At 37.1% G+C, this 18,316-nt stretch overlaps 1 protein-coding gene across 1 annotated transcript in view; it reads left to right on the top strand.

Moving 5' to 3' along the window:
- Positions 1 to 1,761: 1,761 nt before the first annotated feature.
- The window catches only part of mef2cb (myocyte enhancer factor 2cb), a 90,595-nt gene continuing 74,040 nt past the window's right edge, over positions 1,762 to 18,316 (top strand). Inside the window, exons 1-2 of the mRNA XM_047381010.1 lie at positions 1,762 to 1,997; positions 12,203 to 12,322. The gene's annotated coding sequence lies outside the window, so the exon portion shown is untranslated. The remainder of the gene's footprint in view (positions 1,998 to 12,202; positions 12,323 to 18,316) is intronic.

Below are 18,316 nucleotides of genomic sequence, written 5' to 3'. Positions count from 1 at the left end.
GGAAGTATAATTGTATTGGTTAAAATAATGTTTTGATGTACAAAATATATGTGATGTATGAAATTTAACCTACCACTGTAACTCATTGATAAAATGTTGTCACTGTTAGACCCAGAAAAAGAAAAAGACACAGCATAAATCAAATCTCTAGTCATTAAACATCATTCATATTTGATATACTTGGTTTCACTGGTTTGTTTTGCCTGATGCTCTTTATGTATATTCCAAACAGAAGATATAAAGCCCTTACCTGAAATGAAAGTATGTTTTTGCTCAAAATGTACATCCACTACTTACACATTTCAGTTACCTTGTCTGATCAACACACAAAACCCTCCCTCTTTTAAGCATAACCTAATTAAATAAACTGTTACCATTGATCCACCCTTCACCCCATTCCTATCCAAAGAAATTACTCAATTCCTGTCCAGCATGAGGTCACATAAATACCCGAAAAGGCAAAGATTAATTGGCTAGTGTATGATGCAGGAGTAAAGATAGTAATGGTAACATAAATTGGCCTAAAACATCAATTAGTTTATTATCTTTGCCCAGAAACATGTAAGCAATACAAGTGGATCAATACAAACAATATTTTACTGTCAGAAGTGTAAATACCGATCATCCAATGGCCTCTGATGCTCTTCCTTTGTTCACTCTCATTCTAGATCAACACTTTTGGACATATTCTGGGAAAATACTAATCTATATTCTGCTCATCTTTCCTTAATATCATCAGTCCCCACTTAAGTCAGTCAGCCTATTTAAGAGGGATATATGAAACACTAATTTTGTTGTACTGTGCCATTATATACATGAGATTTTGGCAACAGATAAGTGAGCGTGACTGGAAATTATTTGATAAAATGACAATTACCCCTGTGCCACCCCCACAAAAATTTCAGCTAGCACACAAATATGCACAGAAGATGTTATGATTTAAGCTTGCTTATTCTTGCTCTGTACTGAATGTGTCATTAAAAGGGGAAAATGGCTTAAAGTCATGATGCCAGCAGCTTAGGGAAACCAAAGTTTTTCTTTGGAAGGAAACACGATTTTTATCTGGCAATAATGACAAAACAACATTTTATGAGCATTATGGTTTTTAAAAAAAGCAAGAGTGTAGGCGGATTTTAGTCATGGATATACTCAAATAAATGAGCTTATAATTACCAAATTATAGGTGTATACCACTGCACCTGGTATTTTGATGTTTGTCAAGATGCTATCAATGCTCTGGAATTTCTTCCAGTGGCTAATTTATTTATGATTCACACAGAGAACACTGACTCCAGTTATGAAAAGAGGTAGGATTATTTGTCACATCCAAATGTATTTATTTTTATCCTTTTCTGGAGCTGGAACATCCTAGATCATCACATTTGACACAAATGAAATGTTCAAATTAATACTTACTCAGATTCTAACCAGTTCTTCTGTTTCTTATCATACAGAATCTCTTCTGAAAAATGCTAGCTCATTGAATAACAAAATGTGGTGGACATGAAGTATGCATACATATCTCCAAATTTAGGAGCCTTGTTAACAAAGTTGCCCATGCAGCTATGAGTTTTGCATATGTGAAGCGACAATGGTAGTCTTTTTTTGCCAGTGTGAAGGTTGCAGCATTCTTGCAAGGGCACATTTGCCAGTGCCAACAAGAGACACTGATCCCTCAGAAGCTAAATTTATGCGAGACTGATAGGGACAGGTGCACAGAGTTGGGAAAGTGGCACAGGGTGGTCGGAAAGAAGCAGACCGGGTTTCAGTCCAGGCAGAGATTGAAGGAAAACACACAACCCAAATAGGGGTTCCTTTACAAAGCCAGCTGGTCTGGCTTTAATTCATGCAGGACATTAATTTTACACCAATTTCTATTCTTTTTGTAATTTAGCTTTTTTATCACCTTTTTGTTGCTTTTTTTTATATTTGATTGAGCTTGACCTAAGCTGGTTCTGCAGGGTGTAACTTCCTGGGGAAGCTGAGAAAAGGCACGGGTGAGTTTTCACAAAACACCTATTCCTTCCCTTTTCGCCCCATCCTGTCAGTATTTCATTCTATCAGTGGAAAAACCTGCCCCCTCCAGGATTTTAAGCCATACATGGGATACCAGTTCATGACATGTTTTAACATATTAAGCTATGATTTTGATATGTGATTACCTCAGTTGAAACGAGTCTAACATTCTTTTTGGTGTTTTTCTGCCTATTTATTCCATAAAATAAAGTAGATTTTAACCAACTCAACCAAAGAGAAAAAAAAAAACGTATTTATTTGGAGAAAGTTTCACTTATGAACTTTAGTCTGTTTTATACACGTAGTTAGTTTTGTATATGGCCACACAAAATAGAAGTCTCTAGACTTTCTATTTGACACAGAGCATGTTTTGCATAAGATTTTTAAGACTTGTCAAAAAAAAAAAAAACACACACACACATTCACGTAGACTTTGGTTAGCTTTAAAACGAATTGATTCTTTTTTTTTCACTAAAAAGAGCCAAAAAAAAAACCAAAAAGATAAAAAATCAATCTCAAATTATAAAAGTAGAACACAGTATATAATTGTCTCATTTGCTTTCCTCTTACAGAACCACTAACTCCCAAAAATGTAGGATCTTAGAAACTTTGACCCAGTTTACGGGAACAGCTTAGCCCTGGCATATTAGCTTTTCTGGCTCTGAATTCCCTGGCTTTGATGGTCAGCAGAGTTGAGGAAACGTGTTGTTTTCTTTCTCTGTAGGGTGGTGAATGCTCTCACACAGTTGCCTTTCTGCCTTTGAAAGTCACCTCATCCTGTCAGTTTGCCCTCAAGCTCTGCTACTGGTTTAATTGTTGTTTTGGATTTTTATGTAGCAAGGTAAAATCTGGTGGGGGGTGCCGATTTCTCTTTATTGGTAGAGTGTGAGTGCTGGCATGTATTAAATTTTATTTAGAGTTGGTGTGGTCATCAAATGTCATTCAATCTAATTCCCAAAGAAATTTGATGTTATATCTATTTTCTAGTCACATTTGTTCATCTGATTGCAGAAGAACTGGAAGGTTCAGGGGCTGAATAAAGGTAATTATTTAATTTGCTGTTTCGGTTGCTTATGTTATTGGTAAAACTAACTCATGCCCTGGAGTTACAATATCTGTGTCATTGGAAAAGTGTATTTCATTTAATTCATCATTCAGTTTTAAACAAATTATAACTGACCATGACTTATTGCACACATGGGCCAGTTCTGATAGAAATGTTATGGAAAGCAACAATTCTGGTCCTTCAATGGCTTATGGAAACAGTGAGTAATTTTGCTCTCATTATTCCTTTTTATTTACTCTTCTCTTTGTTATTTAACTTTGGGAGGTTTCCAGCAGTGGTACGTCCTCCTGTATGATGACTCCTTTTCCTTCCAGCCCCTTTGAGTGGTGCTAAGGCTAGAAAACAGTGTGACGCTCCGCTGCTGGGATGCAGTACATGTGTGCTGGGGCCGCCTAAATCTACAAAACACAAGCGCTGGAGCTAGGCGGCTCTTTTGATCTGCGGCTAATCTCAATTGCCTGCTTCCCCTCAGATCATGTATGAATAAGAATGAGTCGAGGGTGATCCTGAAGGCACAAAGAGCTTTAGACGCTGCCGCTCGTCAGCCAAGCTCCACCATGTAGCACAAGCCGGAGCACGTGGCGCTATAGGCCCCACAATCGCACTTATAAGCTGGGGATTCCTCATTTAGACACATTTATTCCTCTGCGCTCCCTTTCCTTCACAGCGAGATGTTATCGGCTGCTTGTTAGGAGTGTGGGAGAAATTGCATTTCCACTCAGAGTGATCTTTAATTGTCCGTAGAATTGGCAAAGGTCAACAGCTGTGGGAGGAACATCTGCTAAGGTTTAGTGAGTATAGGAATTTGAAGGAGTTATAACTGGAACCCTATCTGCAATAGGTAAAAAAATAGACCATGGATCCTAAAAATGAATACATAAACATGTTGTTGTCTCTTTTTCATGTTTGTTTTCCTTATCTCAGGACCATTGTTTTTCCAAAAATTTTCTCAAAGAGATACATCAGATTCTTATAAGTGTATTTGTGAAGTTATGAATGTTACCTGCATCATTTTGTAGAAACAGGAAAGTTCTCAGCAGAATTTCTTACAACAACTTAGATTCTAAACAATCTAAAAGAAATAGGTATCTCATAAACCTTTATACTGCCATCACATTTACAATGCATAGTGATTTGAATAGAAGTTTAGTGTTGCTTACACTAAATACAATTGGTTTATTGTTTATTGTTATGAAAAAATGTATTCAATTCAATACTTCCCCATGAATACTTGTCTAATGTAGTTCACTCTCTTTGCTTCTTTAAATTGAGTCACTTTTGTATTTTGTCTACGACAATGCAAAATTCTCATTCTTTCATAAGCTATAGACATAAATCTCCACTTAAAAAAATTCATAGTTATATATGCTTAACTTAAGAGAGCAGTTTTGGATATGGTTAAATGGACTAAGTTTAATAGTTACAAGGACATGGCAGAACAAATCTGCTACTTCTGCAATTTAGCCCCGTCTTACAGTGTTCTTATCCAGAGTTAGTCCAAAGTATAGTCGAATAAAGAAGCTACTTTGTCCCCCCAAGACTAGCAGGGCCCAAGAGTACTTTACGTCTCGCAAAGGAAACAGATCTTAAACCTTCAAATTTGTAGTTGTGTTTTATCAAGAATTAGCCTACTTGCTTGGAAGTATCATGAAAAGCACGTTTCAAAGAATTAGGAATCACATTTTTAATTTATTTAGAATGTTAAGGTGTTGACCAATGCACTAATAATCATGCAAAAGATCATCTTTATAGTTTGATAGTTATCCGTGATTTAATGTTACTGACTTAATCTTTTTGGCTGCTTCTATCTATACTAAAGTCACATGGGTGAAAATAGTTTTAAATTAAATTATATATATATATATATATATATATATATATATATATAATGTGTGGTGTTGTAATTGTTACTCTCATCTGTGGCCCCTTTGAGATCTCTCTCTCTCAGCAAAGTCCAAACTCAAACTAATTAAAATGTATCAATATTTTACTTTACTGTAGGCTGTCTGTATAAGGCAGAAATTAGAATCACTTGACAATGTAATATATCTATTGTTAGAGCTGCCATGTATGAAACAATGATAAAGCATTTTCTGATGCATAACTTTTCATCTTCAGTTTCCGTCTTTTCTTTTGAACAAAGAAGTTATTGTTCTCTGCTTTGTGGTCAAGTTTTGATTTCATTTAAATGAAAAATTTGACAGTTCAGTTGTTTTCGCAATTTTATATAAAAGTCTGCAGATGCTAAGTGATTTATTGTTCGTCCTGTCCTAATGCAAGCGAAGGTTTTTTATGTCTGTGCACCGCCTGTGTAAAACCTCCCAGTCCTTTTAATCGAACACACCTTGGCAACCGTTCTGTTTCGGATGTAAGTGCGCATGCGCTCGTGTAGCGTATGTGAAATCTCTGGTCGTGTTTTCGAGTTGTACTGTTGCTGTAATTCAGCAAAATAACAAGAAACACAACTAGTTTCTCTCTCTTTGCTTTTAACTGGGGTATTTAGCAGCGAGCAGACAGACATTAAACGTAGCGGTGCTCGTTTTAAAGGCTGGCCGTTCACAAAAGCCTCGAGCTCCGAGGGGAGAGAAGCAAGACAAGAGCATTGAGGCTCCAGCATAGCAGAACAGTTCAGAAACTATTTGGAATGAGGGGAAAAAAGGCTATATTTATGTTTTAGACAGCCTATTGGTAGCGGATCTGATATTCTTTGTGTGCTCGTGAATTTTTGCAGCCATAACTGGTTCTGGATGAGGGCTTCATAGCAGACAGCCGTTCTTCCCGGTACTGCGTACCCGGCGCAGAATCTTTTAGTGGTACACAGTACCGGACCATACCGGCTCACTTTCACCCCTGCATATAATGCATACCATAACTGTGAATTAGTCAGTCAGTGCAAGCACAACCAATTAAACTTGGCCCCTACTTTCCAACTTTACTGAGTGTTCTGTGGACAACAATGTGAGACAAAATAAACAAATGGGAGGGAAAACTGCTATTTATCTAATAACTAATGTAGAATGAAAAATGTGACGGTCAAGCAAAACTTTTATTTGGTGACTTAATCATTATAACTGTTGGCTTGCTAGTAAACAACTAAACAAGAGGGTGTTAAATGCACCACACGCAAACAATTGAGTTTGCATAACTAAAGAGAGATATTAGGGTTAGAATTGGTGGCTAATGGGTCCCTGATCAGGGCCCAATACAATCTTGGACAAGCTCTGTTCTTACCAGTTAAACTAAAACATAGGCTGGGTTAGTTTAAATTATTTTAACAAACAGTGTCTTTACATGTGTATTTACATTGCAAATATTCAGCTGGGGAACCTTGGGTCTTGGCCCACCTTAACTAAGCACTCAGAAACTCCCCCTGTCCTAAATCCTATCAATTGTATGCAGTAGATGCAAGAGCAAATCCAATCCATACAGGGTGAACCCATAAAATGCATATCCCTAAATTATCTCTGCCAAATTTCCTATTTGGTTAACAATGCAATGTAATCCAATGTCTCATGGCCATTTGTCATTGGGTGCTTTGGTGACAGAGCACAATATAAATTTGAGTAAGATACAATTATCAGTGACTAGCATGTGTAAAAATCTTACTAAAGAACACATTTCAATAGCATTATTAGGCATCTTAACTTAAAATATAAACTCTGTTCCATTTCTGCACTCTCAACACGTTGTCATTTGCAGTTTTTAGACCACTTCAGGAAATACTAGTGGGTATTTCTTGAAATGAGACCAAAAAACACAAAAGTAATGCTGGCATCTCCCCTTTCTAAGCACAATTAGAAAAAGGGCAGCAAGAACAATGAAATAACTGTGCCTGCTCTGGAGCAGCTCATACGGAATTATTTCCCAACCATTCAAAGCGGAGGAAAAATCATTAACAGCAAGTGAGTTTTTTTTTTACCCTCTCAGAGCAATCTAGAGGAGACAAAAAGAGGGTTTAGCCCTTGATATATACAGACTGAAAGCATGACAGTTAGGCCGGCTACTCATCTAGAAGACTTAGGAACAGAAAGAGGGGTTAGAGAAACACCAGTGTCAGGGATTAGAAAGAAAAAAGGCAAGTAAATTAAAATGAAAATAATTAGAATGTTGTATGCAGGATAATGGCGACAAGTATTTAATCTCTGCTTAAAATGACCTTGTTTAAACATTAGATGATTCCACTAAATGGCATTGCTAAAAAAGCTATTTGTGCATGGTTTAAGATACTGCTTTTTATTTGCATGAGGGATACCTCCAAGTTAACATATAAACTGAACAATTTCATTCTGTGTTAAGAGTGCAGACCTCCCCTACAGGCTGCACACTTAACTGCAGTGTGAATTTGTGTTTAATCTGTAGCAGATGGTACACCGATGTCACCTGTCATACAGTAGGCACATTAATACTAGATATGAAATTAAAGTGATATGATTAGAAACAAAATCAGTATGTAGTCACTCTGCAGGTGATTGATAAAATATGAATGTTTTCTTCAAAATACCCAGATGTGAAGCATTTATTTTAATGAAATCATAAAAATTAAGAGGTGAATTGCTTAATATTTGAGTTAAGTAAAGACATGTTGGTGTGTGAATGTACAAACTTGCATTCATATGATGGTGTAAAAAAAGAGAGCAGGCAACAGGTCTGACCAACAGTTTACCCGGCAGAGCTTCATCTGAGCCTGTCTGCATGGTCACAGGACCAAAGAGCTGTTCTGATGTTGTAACTGGAGCCCAGGGCACAACAAAAGCAGAGCTTGTTGCTGAGCTTGTGATTCATCCATAATGCAGAAAAGGTGTACAGACAGAACACTGTTTGTTAAATACAACACATGAAACCCCACGTGACACAGCTTGGAGAGAGCCTACCTTGTGGACATTGCAGTTTTGGAGTCCTCCTGACTTTGTTGTTATTGTGTTCAAGTTTGTACTCAAACTCTAAACATAATCTGTCATCAGATAGAGGTATTGTGTTTGGTCTGATTATCTATGGTTTTGCTTTACAGCACTTCCTAAGTAGACAAAACGTATAAGGGTTCATTTTTATATTATGAAAGTGATAACTTAAAACCCTCTCAATGTTTCAAAGGTAAAATGAAAATCTATTTATCTTGCAATAATGTGGTTGTTCCTGTTTATTTTCTATGTATGCATGGGCAAGTTTTAAAATAGTTATGGTTTCAACACTGTTAATGTTTGCTGTCATACTGTTCCTATTCTTTAAAGTCTTAAAGCCAGAGAAACTATCAGAATGACCAGAGTTATCCCAGACTTTATTGAGCTTTATGTAATGCAGAGCTGCCCGCTCCTCCACATGTTGCTGTAAACTGTTGGTCAGCTGGTTGACTGAAGGCAACTACTACATTTTCCATTTCCTTATAGGAAGACCAATTTAGCTTTTTGGAAACTGCAGTTGGTAATACAGAAGCGACATGTTGCAATGCAGCTAACTTAAGACTGGCTACAGGAACAGGTAGCACAACTAAATAACCACCCAATATCAGTTTGTCCCCCCCACCCCCCCAAAGTTACTCTACAAAAAGCAGAGAGACAAAATGGTGTAACATTCTATGCAATGACCACTTCAAAACTGTGACTAGGTGCCATTTATTCTGTATTTCTAATATAGTCTTTGTATCAGAATCAAAACACGAGAAATGTTTTAAATAAGATTAATACAACTGATTAATATGCTAGATTGTCTTAGTAGAAACTAAATAAAACCAGTTAGACCATTTTATGCATTTTTGTTTGTGATACTGCAAAATTATGGCATTTTTACTCAAGATTGTCAAGCTGTGAAAATCTTTTATTGGTCCATGCCTTGAGCTTTGTACGAAAATAGATAAAAATGATGTAGCGTTATTAATCCTGGAGTCATGGTAACCATTATGTCTAATTGTTTAGAAAAAGATAAATTACTTTCATAAGGTTTGTTTAATAAAATTACCTCTTGGTAGGATATAATATATCATGCCAAATTAATAAATACTATATAGCTTTATTGCTTTTCTTTGAGTAGCATATTTAGTAAATAACATTACCTTCATAGTTAATCAAGATAGAAATTCCACATTCATAAAAAAAATACCTCTTTAGTTTGCATAAATTAAGACTACATGCTCACAAATGTTGTTGTTTCATATTTTTAATAATAACAAGATATGCTTGCATGATTTGAATTAATTAGAATAGATTTGATCACCTTTACTCCTCTAATTATAATGTACAGTGTTAGAAATTCTAGCAGCATAATTACTGATAATATTGCCCTCTGAGTTTTATCAATCTTATTAATAAGGAGCTTGAAATTGTATTAAATACAAGGCTCTGGATGGCTAACAATATTAATAAAAGGAGAGAAAGGGAATTTTCTCTTCTGCAAAGTATGACATGACTTCTAAAATAGGGATGTCTCTCCAAACGTTTTTGGTGAGCATGTCATGAATATATATGCTAAATTCAACAGGATGGATAAGAGACAGTTTAGTTAAAATGTGTTTCATCTTTGTAAAAAATTAAGAGAGATATACAATTAAGGTGATATATAACTCAAATTGTACATTTTTATCAACTCAAATATAACATTTTAGGAATAACAATACATTTTTCTACACATGCTTTTATTCCGAATGATAAGCATAACATACTGATACTTAACTGATACCTAAAAAAATATTGAAACTCCTCAGGCTAGAACTCTTAACAGTAAGAAAGAAAGCACACAATGATATACAAACCCAAGTGCAAAAGGGAAATCTATAGCTTCCCAGTTGAGCCTGTGAGTTAAAATGGCCTGCAGGTCTTTTTGTCCCCACCACGGATGCTTTGGTCGTCACGTCATGTAGCATCAATCTACTGTCAAAACACCAAACATCTCCAAAATTCATTAGGGAAATGAGCGCACGAAGCAGCGACTGAAACCTGTAAATACCAAGTAAAGCTGGGAGCATCCTCAAACATACCCAACATACAACAAATACTCCGCTCGTCTCCCTGTGCCTCTGTAATAGCCGGCTAATTCTCAGGAGCAGGGAGGCAGAGTGCTTGACAACATCATCGACTGTGACAGGCAGATTGTATTTTCACGTGAGCGTGATCGACAACAGATTGCACTGAGCCGGGGCTGTTCCTGTTTGCCCTGGAAATGTGTTTGTGTTTATATTTTGCTTGAAGAGCATCATTCCTTTCCTTCTCTCCCTTTCTCTCTCTCCCTGTTACCAAAAACACACATTTTCAGATGAACCATTCTGCGTGCGTTAGTGTTTGTGTGTCAGAGCATCTGTGTGTGACACATGCTGTAAAGTGACTGCCAGGAGAGGCTTAAGAAACAATCCAAGCAAGATCAATATCAGCAAAACCGCACTTATGTGTTTGACTTAACATCCAGTTGCAGTTTCCCCTGTTCTCTTTACATGCCAAACCTCACAGTAAACTACATTCAGCCGACGGCCTGAGGAGTGCGTGTACACGCTGTGACATATTGTAATTGCATAATTGTGTTGGCAAACTGCAAAACAAATTTTATTTTCCCCCATCGGGCTTTGATGCGACTGTCAAACCCACACTTGAACAAACACTCAAACACCCTCCTCTGTATGTTAAGCCCAGCCTTATAGGAGTAGGAGGGAGGGATGAACTGGGCCAAGAAAGTTTCAGGTAGAAGGAAACTAACAAATTGGTTCATTTTGATAAACTAAAAATAGTTTGAAATAGCATACAGTATTCAAATGGATGGTTCTGAATTTTTGAGTGAGGTTTTGTTAACAAGTTATATTCAGTTAATATTGTATCTGTAGTAGATATCTCTCTTATTCTTTTCTTAGTCTTCATCTCGTGTAAATCCTGATTAACTGGACCTGGAGACGGATCGGCTAGTCAGAGAGGGACCAGGACCAGAGGAAACTTCTACAGTCGTAAAATACCTCCAGTCTCAAAACCATTTTGGGTCCTTATGTACATTTAAGCCAATGATTATTGACATAAAGCTGGAGATAGGAGGCTGTGTGCTAACAATGATCTTCCTCCTGAACATATAAAATTTTCCACTCAGAGTAACTACCTGAATAAAAGGTAAGTTAGTAAAAAATCTATAAAATAGCATTCACTTAGAGAGCCATTTCATCTTGATTTTGCACTGCTTTTCTCTTGCACCAGACTATTACTCTCACCAGAAATGCTTTGAATTTTCCCTTCTTAGTTTGTGTTTCACACAGGAAATCAATGGTGGTGAAATGCCTCAAACCTCCATTTCCAATGTAAATAATCATTGGCCTTTCTGTAAAACCCCGTCCAATGCAAATGGGAAGGGTAGAATTTTCAGAAAATAGACCTTTGCATAAACCATAATGATGTCTTTGAGACTGGAGTTGCTTTAAGACATTAAAAATGTGATTTAGTTGTGGCCCTTCTTGGACCAGCCGTTAAGTTCCAACTTATCTGGATTTATGCCTAATGAAGATGCCAAGAGAATTATCTACTGCAGGTAAAATTTTAAGCACTTATAACCCTTTAACAGAATTTCACATAAAGAATTCTGAACTACCTGTAAGCTATAACATGTTTATACCCAGTTATTGTGTCACAAGTTGTAAAGATATCTCAGCGCCCCAGATTCATATGATAAATCTTAAACTACACAGTACAATAGATTTTGACTTAATTTTGATTTACTCATGGATCTTCACATGATGGCCTTAAGTGCAAAATATGAAATAGGTCTTCCTTGCTTTGCATTAAGTATAAGAGCACTGAATGAAGCTAGAGGTATGCCTTTGTTACAGTTTTATAATCAGACGTCCATATATGAATATGCATGAGCCAACGCTCACATTGTTTAATGATTTTTCAGTATTTAAATGTATTCAATCCACAGCCTCCAGTTTGTTCAGATGATTGTGGCCATTCAACATGCACACGCACACACACACACACACACACACACGCACACGCACACACACACACACACACACACACACACACACACACACACACACACACACACTTAGATATTGCAAAAGAGAAAAAGATTTTTACTCACTATTTATAATGCACTCAGATTCACTAGCAGGTTCATATTTCCTCTCATCATGTCTCCAAACTTCGTTTCTCTTCCCAGGTGCCATTAAATGACAACCTCAAGCATTGCAGTACAAAAAGGACCTCTCCAATGAGCTGCTGGCAGACAGTGTAAAGAGCGAGGGGATATAAGACAGAAAACGAAGGAACGCTGAATGTGGTATAACACCAAACAAACACCCATACATGTCAATGTGTCCCTTACCGAGTCTATGCATATGCTGTCATACAAACAAAGAGGTCTGAGGGGGGAGAATAAGTGTCTGCAGAGGTTGGGAAAACTGTGTATTCATTGTTTCACATGCTCATATGTAATGCTATTGATATCTGCCATGTTCACATTATGAACCCAGGGTGTCTAACAGACTCTACCTTATTGATTATCATAGAGGACTGGGGTCCAGAGGAAATGCTATTAAAGATTAAAGGGTCAGGTGATGTGAAGGTGGCATGCACAGTCATTAGACACCAGTGGATTCAGTTACATGCTGTAATGTCCGCCCGTCAAACAGATTAGCCAGCTTGATTTATTTATCAACCCTTGTTCCCCCATTTCCTACCCTGGCTAACTAGGTAGCAGGATTGCAGTTGACACTATTCTTAATTTGAAGAATATGGCCCACTGTTTTTACAAAGTGTAAGCACTGTCATATAATATGGCTAAACACTGCAGCTGGCTACCAATGATAGTATCTGATGAACTCTTTAAGGTAAAACTCGGTCTGAACTGTATTGGATCACCTCTAGTTCAACATCTAAAGTAGCTACAGTGGTTAGGTCTAACCTGAATAATTCAAGCTCAACAGAAAGAGAGTTTGTTTGGCTTCAAGAAAATTCTAAATTAGGACAAATGCGAAATCCACAATATACCACATATACTGGTCAAACATGGAATGAATTATGTCATGCTGTATACAAATTCTTAAAAATGCAGTGTGCATTTATAAAGCACATTTGTGAAAACAAACAGAAATTGGCATTTATACTGAAAAATAAAGCAAACATCTATTATTGTCTAATAGCAGTATAATGTTGTGAACACAAAGATAGGGATTGTCTAGCATTCCTGCTAGAACTACCGCTTAATGTGAGAATAATGAAACCATCATAATAAAACTAGGCATCGAACAAGTCATATCTGTGGTACCTATCTGCACAAAGTCACTGGACAGTCTGTCTCATCGTATCTTAAGTGGAAACTTACTTTTCTAATTCACACTAATAGATTGGATGTTTGGAAATCATTTGGCTTTATGGATAAAGATGCTTACTGTCTGTTGTCATGGCTTATCTGCATGAGATAGTTAAGAGTTGGAGAGATTAAAAAATAGTTTAAGAATGTAGGTGACATTAGTAGACACTTAATCATCCTGAGAGAATTGTTTTACTTAAGATATATCAATGAATCTGTCTTAAAGACTTTGTATTAAACAGGGGGCATGAATTAAGTTCTTTTACGACCAAAATGGTGAAGGTGTAGTTAAGATTTTAGTTTATTTAGTTTACTCTTCACTTGAAGCCCCTGTAAAACAGATTTTTCTGCACTGATAAAACAAGCTGTTAGAATTTATCCAATAAATGGGTGTAACAATTTGCATACACTGTCTTCTACAGAAACAATAAACTTTTAAACTATTCTAACAAGATGGGATGTGAACAATTTACTTGATAACCACAGCTAAAAGTTGCTGTTCATTGGCATCAATGGTGTCCGGGTTAAAAAGTTTAGCTAGTTAGCAAGTTTAGCTCTAGAACTGCCACTAAACTAGTTAAACCATAGATTGCTACTAAAAGTAGTAAACTACTATTCAAAAAGGAGAGATGTTAATCTTTAGCCTGACAAGCAACAGATGAGATGTGCTGTTCATAGGCAACAATTTAAGTTAAGAAGGTTGGCCTGGCTCCTAGTTTGACTGTAGAATTAGCACCATCGCTAAACTAGGTGAAGCTGGATACAAACTTAAACTCAGGATGTCACACATGAGACGAATAACATTTGACTGGACCAACACTTCTTCCTAATCAAAATGTTGAGAATTTGTTGGAAAAAATAATTAACGTTGTTAGAAGTTGACCATTATTGAACATTACATTTACAAACAAACATGCTTGATTATAGTTTAGGTACTTTTCGTAGGTAAGATTTAATACCATCCAACACATTTTTATAGTGCAATGAATGAGGATTTGACTGAACTGACATTTGTAGATCAATTTAAAAGGTGCAGAAAGGATTTTTTTGTCAAAAATATGTACTTACTGCAAATTTGAACTATTATTTAACATTATTGAATGAAAGTGAATAGTATATTTACAAACTGATATGTTTGGTTAAATTCTTAATTATTTTAACAGGTGATGTCCACCAAAATTCACTTTTATATTGGGGTATTCTCTAAATTTTATGTTTGTAAAAAATTTTAGCAACTTTTTTCTCAAACTTTTTTCGGTGTTTGGCAGCATGGCCGACGGTGGGGGGGCATCAAAATTAACCACAATGGGCACTACAACTGCGCCTTTTTTAAAGTAGGCTGCAGACGTGGTCTCTGTTGGTTCATTAGTTAAACTAGACATCAGCCCATCATCTTCCTTTAGTGGTCCTCTCGGAGCAGTTAATTGTGTGTCCACTCTATCGGGACTGCCGTGATAATAACGTATTAAGAACCATGCCTCGTTCATTAAAGTAGATTTGGGAAATGTGAGACCGCCCCCTTTCAGGAGTCAAAAAAGCAGACAGGCAAAAAAAAAAAAAAGATTACAGGGGGAGAGTAGAAGGCTTTCAGGGAAATATTCGGTCGGGCTTTGTAGGGAAGACACAGAAACAGCGCTCTCAACATCAGTGTCAAGCTCCCAGACATCCTGCAATTCCCCGGCATCACCCTCCACCTCCAACACCGAGTCCCGCTCCCTTTACCGGCACCTCTAGGAGGAACAGGCGAAGCGTCCTCACCGCCTCCAGAAAAGACACTGTCCGATCACAGAGAGGGTGGGGGAGACGCACACACAGAGCACAGAGTGAGTGTGTGTGTGAGAGAGAGAGGGAGAGAGAGAGAGAGGGGTAGTTTGGTCTGATATACAGACTCCAACCACGTACTGTACGTTACTTTTTTCTTACCCGGCGCCGTCTTCAGCTAAGTTGCGCTCCTGGATTTTAAGAGCGTCTCAGCGAACTCCGTCCCCCCATCAGGCAGCTGTTTCACTCTTCCTGTCAAACAGCCGGGCCAAGCAACCGGCGGACCCGCTTGTTGTTTCTTTCTCTTCAGCCCGGAGAAGATTTCATACCAAACAAAAGTAAGTACACGCCGCGTTAACACTTGGAACTCACTCACACAAGAAACGCAGCGTCATTTACATAGAGGTTCTTTATTTTTAAGGGAAACTTAGCGGCTCTATTTTGACATGCGCTGCTCGTCAACAAAGTGCATTAACTGCGCGTATCGATTTGTTGTGACCTCCGCCGGTGTCAACTCTTCTACCATTACAAGTTGACAACAAATAGCTAGTTATGGTCGATTAGAAACAGTCTAAATGCCTTTGTTGGTGTTACTGTTGTGGTGACCTTGTGCAGCTTTCTGTTGTCCACATGGACAATGCCACAGAAACTGAAGTGTCATTCTGAACATATACCCAACTGCATGCCCTCTTTTGCGCATAAAGCTATATAGATATATCTATATACATAGATATAGACATATAAATATATCTATATCTATATCTATATATATATATATATATATATATATATATATATATATATATCCACAAATATAGTTCTATCTATCTATCTATCTATCTATCTATCTATCTATCTATCTATCTATCTATCTATCTATCTATGCATGAAAAAAATAGACTTTAAGACTAGGTGAAATATATTGAATATATAGTTAAAACTTTTGAATAATGAGAAATATTTAGCAAAATTAACATCTACATTTTCTTTGTGCATATTTGCCTCTTTTTAAATATATGTAAGCATGCCAACTGAGGTTGCCACAATCCCTTATCATGCATTAAACATGCAAAATGCAAGCTAAAGGCTCCTTCAATAATTTTGTCAGAACAAAAGGACTATCCTAATGCAGCAGAACACAGTTTAATAGACTAACTTGAGTGTTAATTTATGCAGAGCCACAGAGAACAGTTTTGTAAATCTGTCCATTTTTAGAGTCTTAGTGGCGTTCAGGCTGAGCTAACAATTTCTTCTCTGACTTTGTGTTTGAGATTGACTTAGTGTAGCCACTACAAGGAGTCTGATATATTTACAAGGTGAGCTCGGTGGAGTCGAGCTCCTGTGGCACAACTGAACTTGTTGCAGTGAGAGAATTAATAAGGACAAATAATTAACTTGTGGCAACTTTCACAGATTTTAGCCTCAGAGTTGAATTACACACCCTGGATGTGTACAATACAGAAAGATGACATGTTAAGGATAAATCTGGGATTGTGATTAAAGTTGATATTATCTACATGTTCCTATATTTTAACTTTCTGATGAAATACTGTGGGAATTTTACCTGCCAACTTTTGTTTACTCACTAGAATTTATGTAATCCTAAAAGTAAAAAAAAAAAGACAGTAACAGCTTTTCTAATTAAATAATAATTTTTGCAGAAGGGTCAAATTTTTTACTCAAGCTGACAAACTTGAAATGTAAAACATTATCTCTCAAAAAGGAATATCCTGGTTATTCTAAGTCACAGCATGTCTGTGCGGTATTTTTGTCCTTTCTAATGCGCACTACATACCTTCAGTCAGTGCACAGTTGCTTCTTTCCGTTAGCTCAAAAACAGATACTCCCTGTTTAAAGTGTTCTGCATTTAAGAGATACATTTTAAAGGATTAGCAGAATGTCCTGCTTTTTATGTTGTCCCACTAAAGTTTGTAATCTTTCCCAGTAAATTGGTGTTTTGTTAAAAAAATGTATGCACTTTAGTCACAAAGATCTTACAGGTGGCCTTGCCTCCTTTGACCATTGTCAATGAAGCTGTTCTGTGTGGCCTCTCGGGCCTGTTGCTCTCTTGGGATTTAGCGTTAGGTTAATCCGCTCAGAGGAAGGTGAGCACTCACATGTGGACCTACTATTACACACAGAGGACTCCTGTCATCCAAGCCCTTAGAGACCCTTAACACACACACATACACACACACACACGCGCACACACACACACATACACACACACAAACATCTGCTGCGAACAAGCACACACAAGTGCAAAGACGAAACCAGGTTCCCTCTCTGTCCTTCCCTTGCACACACACACACTGACAAACAGATGCACGCTCACCCTTTTTTACATCTGAGCATGCATCGACACCCACACTATCTGGCCTTTGCTGCAGTTGCTTCTCATGTTTTGTTTAGGTTCTTCCACCTCTCGACAAACCATTTGGGATTTTGGATGCCGATTCACAAAACCCAACAGTGACAACATACTCTTACCTTTCTCACAGAGAGGGATTAGAAGGTTACATGTCTCTCTGATTGGCCAGGGCATTGAGCCGATTGTCATGGCACTTTGCTGTACACCAGGGGCTAAGCGGAGCTTTAGTTAAGTGAGGGGAAAGGACACTTTGTATACCATGCTTGGGTGTTTTGTAAGGTTTTGGCATATGTCTTAAAATAACTTTGGGAAAGTCTGCAGTGAACAAACAGATCTTCAATAAATTGGTTTAATTTGTTGCTCATTGCAGTAAAAAAATAAGAGAAAGTTAACTTCTAAAGGCTGTGATATGTTTTCCATCTTTAGAAGAAGTACCACTGTTTATGCTGCTCTGAGCACAGACATTCAATATAGTACAAAAGGCTCAGTTCAAGATTTCCTCATCATGGAAAACCAGATCTGTGAAAACATTCTTATTGAAAACATCAAATGTATTTATGTTAAAGCATATAGTTTAATAGCCCGTTTTTGCTATGCTTTAAAGTTTTTTTTTTTCACTAATGGTTTCAAATATTTTGGAAAGAGTTTGCACAGTTTGCACAGTTAAACATTCATTTGCAGATTGCCGACTGGCAAGATCTAGAGGGAGATATTGAGAAACTGTAATTGGACTTCATGCCCTTTGGCTCAAATGAAAAGGTAATATAAGAGTCAATTGTCGGGAATTATATTTACTCTAGATCATGAGAAAAATATATTAAAAACTAACA

Source organism: Girardinichthys multiradiatus, chromosome 12 (assembly GCF_021462225.1).
Source record: "Girardinichthys multiradiatus isolate DD_20200921_A chromosome 12, DD_fGirMul_XY1, whole genome shotgun sequence".
In the NCBI taxonomy this organism is placed as follows: Eukaryota; Metazoa; Chordata; class Actinopteri; order Cyprinodontiformes; family Goodeidae; genus Girardinichthys; species Girardinichthys multiradiatus.
The sequence above is the reverse complement of the archived record's forward strand: the minus strand, read 5'-3'. Positions and strand labels throughout refer to the sequence as shown.